At 51.9% G+C, this 6,411-nt stretch overlaps 1 pseudogene; it reads left to right on the top strand.

Annotated features, from left to right (window-relative positions):
* Positions 1-3,606: 3,606 nt before the first annotated feature.
* Positions 3,607-3,725, top strand: LOC111732751 (annotated as a pseudogene).
* Positions 3,726-6,411: the final 2,686 nt, after the last annotated feature.

The following is a 6,411-nucleotide window of genomic DNA, read 5'->3' as shown; positions in this document are numbered from 1 at the left end:
GTCGGAGTGACTGTGACGTAGAGCATTAATTTCTCCCTGACAGCTTTGCTATCACAAAGGACACCCAAGGAATTCTTGGGAGTAGGGGACATTTTCCCAGGTGTTCTAGTGAGGTTTCTCCAGAGAAACCTTTTTTGTTCCAGTCGGGCCTTCGACTGATTGGGCGAGGCCCACCCACGCTCCGTCCGCGATTCTAACGTTAACCACATCCAGAAACGCCCTCCGAGGCACACCCCGGATGTGGCTTGACCACATATCTGGGCACTTCGTGGCCCAGTGACGTTGACGTTGAAATTAATCACCGAACCAGGCAAATTCACTCTAAGACGAGGGGTAGCTGGAGACAAGTAGATGAAAAGCTGAAGGACAAAAGGCATGGCAAAGGAATGACCGAAGGCGGAGGGAACCCCAGTATTAGGTGTTTGAAGAGGATCTCCCCAGATTCACGCCCAGCCGGCAACTCAGGACGTGCGCCGAGCTGGGGACAGGGCTTTGGCGGGTGTCGTTAGGAGTGCTAAGCTGAGGTCTTGCCGCATTAGCGTGGGCCCTTAATCCAGCCGCTGGTGTCCTCATCTGGAGGGGGGGACATGGGACCCACAGACGCACGCGGAGGGACGAAGGCGTGTGAAGACAGGCAGAGCAGCGTGGCCACAAGCCACGGGTTTCCCGTGGCCGGAACGGATTCTGCCTCAGCGCCTTGGAAGTGACCCGCCCTGGAAGTGACCAACCCTACCGCCACGGGGGCTCCGGCGTCCTGGCCTCCCGGGCTGAGCTCACAAGTCCACGGTCCTTTCAGCCACGGCATTTGTGGTGACTTGTTACAACAGTCGAGGGAATGAGCGCAGAGGGTGTTTCTGAATGGCCCGAGCAGAGGATGCACAGAAGCATCAGAGAGATGGAGACGGATGGAGAGGTAAAGCCACAAACGGCCTCGCGAACCGCCGCCAGGTGCTCAGTCTCCGTTCTGGGACCCGAGGGAAGCAGATCAATGCATCTCGGTCAGAAAGGAAAAGAGTAAGATTTATGTTTTATAAAGATCTCTCTCAGACCGAAGGCTGGGAGCTCGGCGAGAAGCCATCGTGGCAGAACTGGCTAAGGATGAAGGTGACCAGAACTCGGTGGCAGAAGTAAGGATGTCAGTGGACCAGAAGGTAAAGCAGAGCCTAGAATGGCTAGGATTCGATGACTGGGTGGACGATGCTAAAAATAATGCGTTTAAAATAAGCCAGGCAGAGGGAGACAGATTCCCTATGATTCCACTTACGCGTGGAGTCTGAGGACGCAGAACCAATGAGCAGACGAAGCGAAGCGGGAACAGATCCAGAGACACAGAGAAACTAGTCGATGGTCACCAAGGGGGAGGGGGGTGATAAACAGACAGACAGACAGACAAACAGACAGACCGACCAGGCCGCTTTTCTGCTTGGGGAACTCTTTAGATGGCGGGACGTTCACGCTTTCCTCCTTCCTTCCTCCTTTCCCTCTGCTCCGTTATCCGTTATTTACTCGGCTTATTCGGCACCGTGTTTGTTTTGCTGACTGAGGTGCCCGGAGCGGCCTGGAAACCTCACGGGCTGCGTTCCAAGAGCTCCCTTTCTTTGGGACAGAGATGCATGAAAAATCACAGCCTACAAGGAGAGGACCCCCAGCGAGAGAGCTTATCACACTGGAGGAGGATGTGTCCGGCTCTCGCGGCACAGCTGGGTGCCAGCAAACCAGAAAGAGGCTTTGGATGAGTCCCCGCTCGCTACTCTGTGTCCTGGAGGGAGACGCACGGGAGAGCCAGGGGGCTTATGCAAAGCGCTTCCTCCTCGCCCGCAAGGGGCCCCATGGCGACGCGGGTGCAGAAGCTCCACAGCTCCCTAGCGGACTTACCCAGGGAGGCGCCAAGGGCCATCGCCGACTCCCCAGCCGTGCCAGGAGTGGCTCCACAGTGGCCTCCCTTCCAGGCTCCTAAGAGCGGCGCCAGCCGATGTGGCACAGGGCAGGGACAGGCTGCTCCCGCCACGCCCCAACGTGCACGGTCACGAGCAAAATGAACGCTGCTTACTGTTTTCAACTACTGGGTTTGGCGGAGGTTTGTTACAAACGAACCCGTAACCGGGACATCTAGCTCTCTTAATTCGTTTATAATGCATCCATCCCCCCTGTGTGCAAACATTGCCCTTACGTCTTCGGGCTTCCCCCCAACATTTAATCGCCCTGCAGCGAACATCAGACAACAAGCAGTGTGCAGGATCTGTGTGCTGCGTTTCGGGCTTTTATTCCACGCCGTTGGCTTTTGTTCAGATGTCTCGTGGTTTGCGTTTTGAGGGACGTGATTTATAGAACAGACATAACGTCTGTGTGTTTCTGAGGTTCGGGTTTGTCACGCTGTTCGCTCAATCTTTCCCATTCTATTTTTCGGATGCTTTTTACTGGTGACAGATGTTGACTTCTTTTCCCACACATTTAAACAAGAAAAAAAACAGTTTGATTTTTAACAAAATCAAGAGGATGACTCATGACATTCTGTAAAATTTAAACTCTTTTGAGAAGCCTCTGAATTGTCATCATTTTATATCCGGTCTCTTGTACGTTTTAGGAAAATGAGTGAAAAGAGAAAAGGCTTGAAAACGCTTTCTGGGCGCACGAGATAGGCCCGTTTTGCCGTTTATCCGGAATTTGTTCGAACAAGGAATACGCTACATGGCTTCCTCTTTTCACTGAGAAGACTGGTGTTTTGGTAAGTTTTTGGTACACTTGTCTTCATCATGAAGGTGATTTAAAAGTACAAGGCCGGCTGTGCTGTGCGGTTAGTCTAATTTCAACAGAATTTATGTGCTGCTTTCAGACCTGGCTCATCAGAACTGACCAGCGCTCGCTGTGGCATTAGATCATTTTCATGCTAATTTTTTTTTAAGCTCCATGAGAACTAACAGTGATAATTCCCACCGAAACCATGTGATTCTGATTAGTTTGGTATTTTGGACATGGAAATCTTAAATTCAGGCTTCATTTTGACTAGGGGGTATGGTGGGGAAGGGCCCCGTGATCGAACATGAAATAAGGCGCCCAGCAATGCCGGGGAGTGGCCACAGGACACCAGCAGTCGCCGAAGGCGTACGAAGCATGTGTGCCTCGGCACATCCTCCGCGGCACAAAAGCTAAGTCTCACCTGGGAGCATTTGCATCACCAGTGGGGGACACAGCCTGTTGGTGAAATCCTGCCAGTCGATATTAACGGTAAAAGTAAAGGCACACGTGGAAGTTAGAATACCAGCCCACCGCCTCTCTGTAACCACTAGGGGGACATATGTCCGGCATCGATTTCTCCCCTTTGCTATAAAAACGTCTACACGGCAATGTAGTATCCAGGGCAACCAATCAATAATCCACGCAAAGAGATACACTCAAAAAATAAAGATAGGTCAACGTGGAATTCTAAAAACGTTCAAGTGAGCCGTAGGAAGGCAAGACAACGGAGAAGAAAAACAGAATAAACGGAAAACAAAAATAAATTGACAGACTTAAGCCCCAGATATCGGTGATCGCGTTAAATAGAAATGATCTAAATATACAAATTTAAAAAAGTGATTGACAGAGTCGATTTTCAAAACATGACTCGTCTACGGCCACGCCGCCCTGGACGTGCCCGATCCCGTCTGATCTCGGAAGCTAAGCGGGGTCGGGCCTGGTGAGTACTTGGATGGGAGACCACCTAGGAAGACCGGATGCTGTAGGTGTAAAAAATAAGAAGAATAAGGGCTTGTAAGCGGACGAGGTCCTTGCAACCTGTGAGGTCAACCAAGGGTTGCCTCGCCTAAAAATTTTAAAAAGTAAAAAATAAACCATAAATAAATAAATAAAAATAAAACATGACCCAACTCTCCAGCAGCTACAGAAAACTTCAAATATAATGATATCGTTAGATCGAAAGGAGTAAAACAACATATTATATACAAACGTTAATCCAAAGAGAATGGAAGTCGATCTATCATCACAGAAAACACACATTCAGACAGAGAATGTCAGGAACACAGAGAGGGACACTGCATAACCATAAGCGGATCGAGCTATCGAGAATACACGGCCATCCTAAGTACGTAGGTAGCAAACAAAAGAGTTTCAAAATGTGCTAAGAAAAAACATCGGATCGAAAGCAGAAACTAACAGTTATTGCTGGGGACGGCAACACCCCTCTCTCAACAACGGATGGACTATCGCCACCCACCTCGAGGTCTGATGACATGGGGGGGCGCCCCGCCCAGAACAGCGCAGCGCACATGCGTTTAAGGCACCTGTGGAACATTTACCAACATGACCCATCGCCTGAGCCGTTCAATGAACTCCAGCGAATGTAAAGAAATCGAAATCACTCAGTCTGTGCCAGAGTCAGAGTGGATTCGAACGAGGAATCGGTAACAGAAAACAACAGGAAAGTCCCCTCGCCCATGGCTCAAAAAGGACGTGTCAGCAGAAATTTAAGAAGGACATCGAACCGAGCGAAGATGCGACACGTGCAGAGCTGTGGGGTGGAGGCTCCTGCTTCTGGGGAGATGCAACAGGTGCACGTTCCCCCCGCAGTCCCACTGAGCGCAACGAAAACGCCTGAGCGGCGTCACAGGTCAGGCTGACGTCACGGGGGCAGGAGAGGATGACAGGTCGGGCGGGGAGCTCGGGCCCAGGGGAATGACAGGCGGCGACTTCCTGGATTTTTCTTTTGGCCTCGTACACCCCGTGCCGCGTGCCAAAGGAGCCGGCCACCCGAAAATGCCAACGCAAGACGCAGACAAGAAAGAAGACCCTAAAACCTGCTTTCTGTACCCAGAGGGCCAGGAAAGCGGCAGCCTAGCAAGACAGAAGGTGTGTAGCCAATCGCGGGACACACCTGCAGCCCGAGCCGGCCCTCGACAACGAAGGCCATCCGCTGGGCCCAGGCGTGCCTCTCTCGGAGCTGTGGCTGGACGACATAATTGCTCCCCGCACGGGAGGTGTCGCAGAGGCCAAGCGGGAGGTCGGGGCTTTGATCCCCAAGGAGGTCGGGGCCCGCCCCCCAGAGGGCCAGTGGGGGCGGCCAGGGGGGCATAAGTGGGGACGCTGTCTCGCTCCGCGGGGCTGGCAGCGGGCACGGGGGGCTGGAGCTCCTGGTCTGCACAGCTGAAACGGGGAGCCCCTGCCCACTGGGCGTCCGCAGAGGCCCAGCGGCCAGCGGGAGCCTGGGGATGACAAGGCAGAACCGCCCCTCCCCCACCCGTGGGATGGTGTCAGAGGAAGCCTGCCAAAACAAAAGACTTAGCGAAGATTCCAATTCATAATACCTCAAACACTCACATTCCAGCAGAAAATCACTTGTTACGCCGACCACCTTATTTACAGTCTGAATATTTATAAACACTGCGACATGAGTACACAATGGGGTTTTATGCAGCGGCTAACAGCACATGCAATGACACACAGACGCTTACCGACTTGGGATGGGGATACATCTGGATGAGCCCGTCCTGCGTGGAAGTTGCACGTCATACGCCCACCGAGCCTCCCGGCTCAGGCTTCCCGCCTCGCACGTGCTCAGACACGCGCCTTCGCCCACGGCCGGCGACATCACCCAGCATGAGTACCCTGCAGGGCGTCGGGGGTTGGGCTTCGTGATGGGTGGGTGGCGGGTGGCGGATGAGGGGCTGCGGCTCGCGGCCCTGTCCAGCACCGGGAGAGGACATCCCGACGCCCGTCCCCAGCCAGGGGGGATCCGAGCTCAGAATTCCGAGTACATTTTCTACTGCATGTGTGTTGCTTTTGCACCGTGGTGAAGTCAAAAAATCGTAAGTCGGGCCGTCATAAGCTGGGGACCATCTGCATACAGATCAGAAATAATTCTAAGGCAAGGCAAAAAGTTTGCAGTGTAGGAATAGTCAAGTGAGGTGAAATGTGGGTAAAAATAAGGAGTATTCATAGATTGTCTGGGAATACGTAATATATGCTTTAAAAATTCCTTTTTGAAAACTGCAGAAAGACAGAAGTAAGGACGGCCGTCACCTCTGCTGGGGGTGAGGACATGGTGACGGGGACACAGGTGTGCTTCCCCTGCCGTGGCTCTCAGGCGGCAGGCTGGTTCGGCTTGGTGTCGATGATCGATGATCACGTTTCGCAACTGGATAAATGTTAACCGTTCCTTCACTTTATATGCAATATGATATTTAATGATCATTTATTATTACTCGAGTAGTTATTCATAACACTTATTACATATAATAAAATCTTCAAAAATTAAAGTAGAAACAGGTGAAATAGAATAAAAAAAAAAACAGTAGGGAAAAAAGTAAGACCGAAAACTGGTTTTTAGAAGATCGTCCCCTGTCCCCCCAAAAATCTAGACCCCGGCGAGCCCGATTTACCGAAGTAATACTAATACGAGAGCAGCCATAGACAGCA

The sequence above is a fragment of the Pteropus vampyrus genome, unplaced genomic scaffold (assembly GCF_000151845.1).
Source record: "Pteropus vampyrus isolate Shadow unplaced genomic scaffold, Pvam_2.0 Scaffold487, whole genome shotgun sequence".
Classification (NCBI taxonomy): domain Eukaryota; kingdom Metazoa; phylum Chordata; class Mammalia; order Chiroptera; family Pteropodidae; genus Pteropus; species Pteropus vampyrus.
Note: the sequence above shows the minus strand (reverse complement) of the source record. Positions and strands in the feature narration are given on the sequence as shown.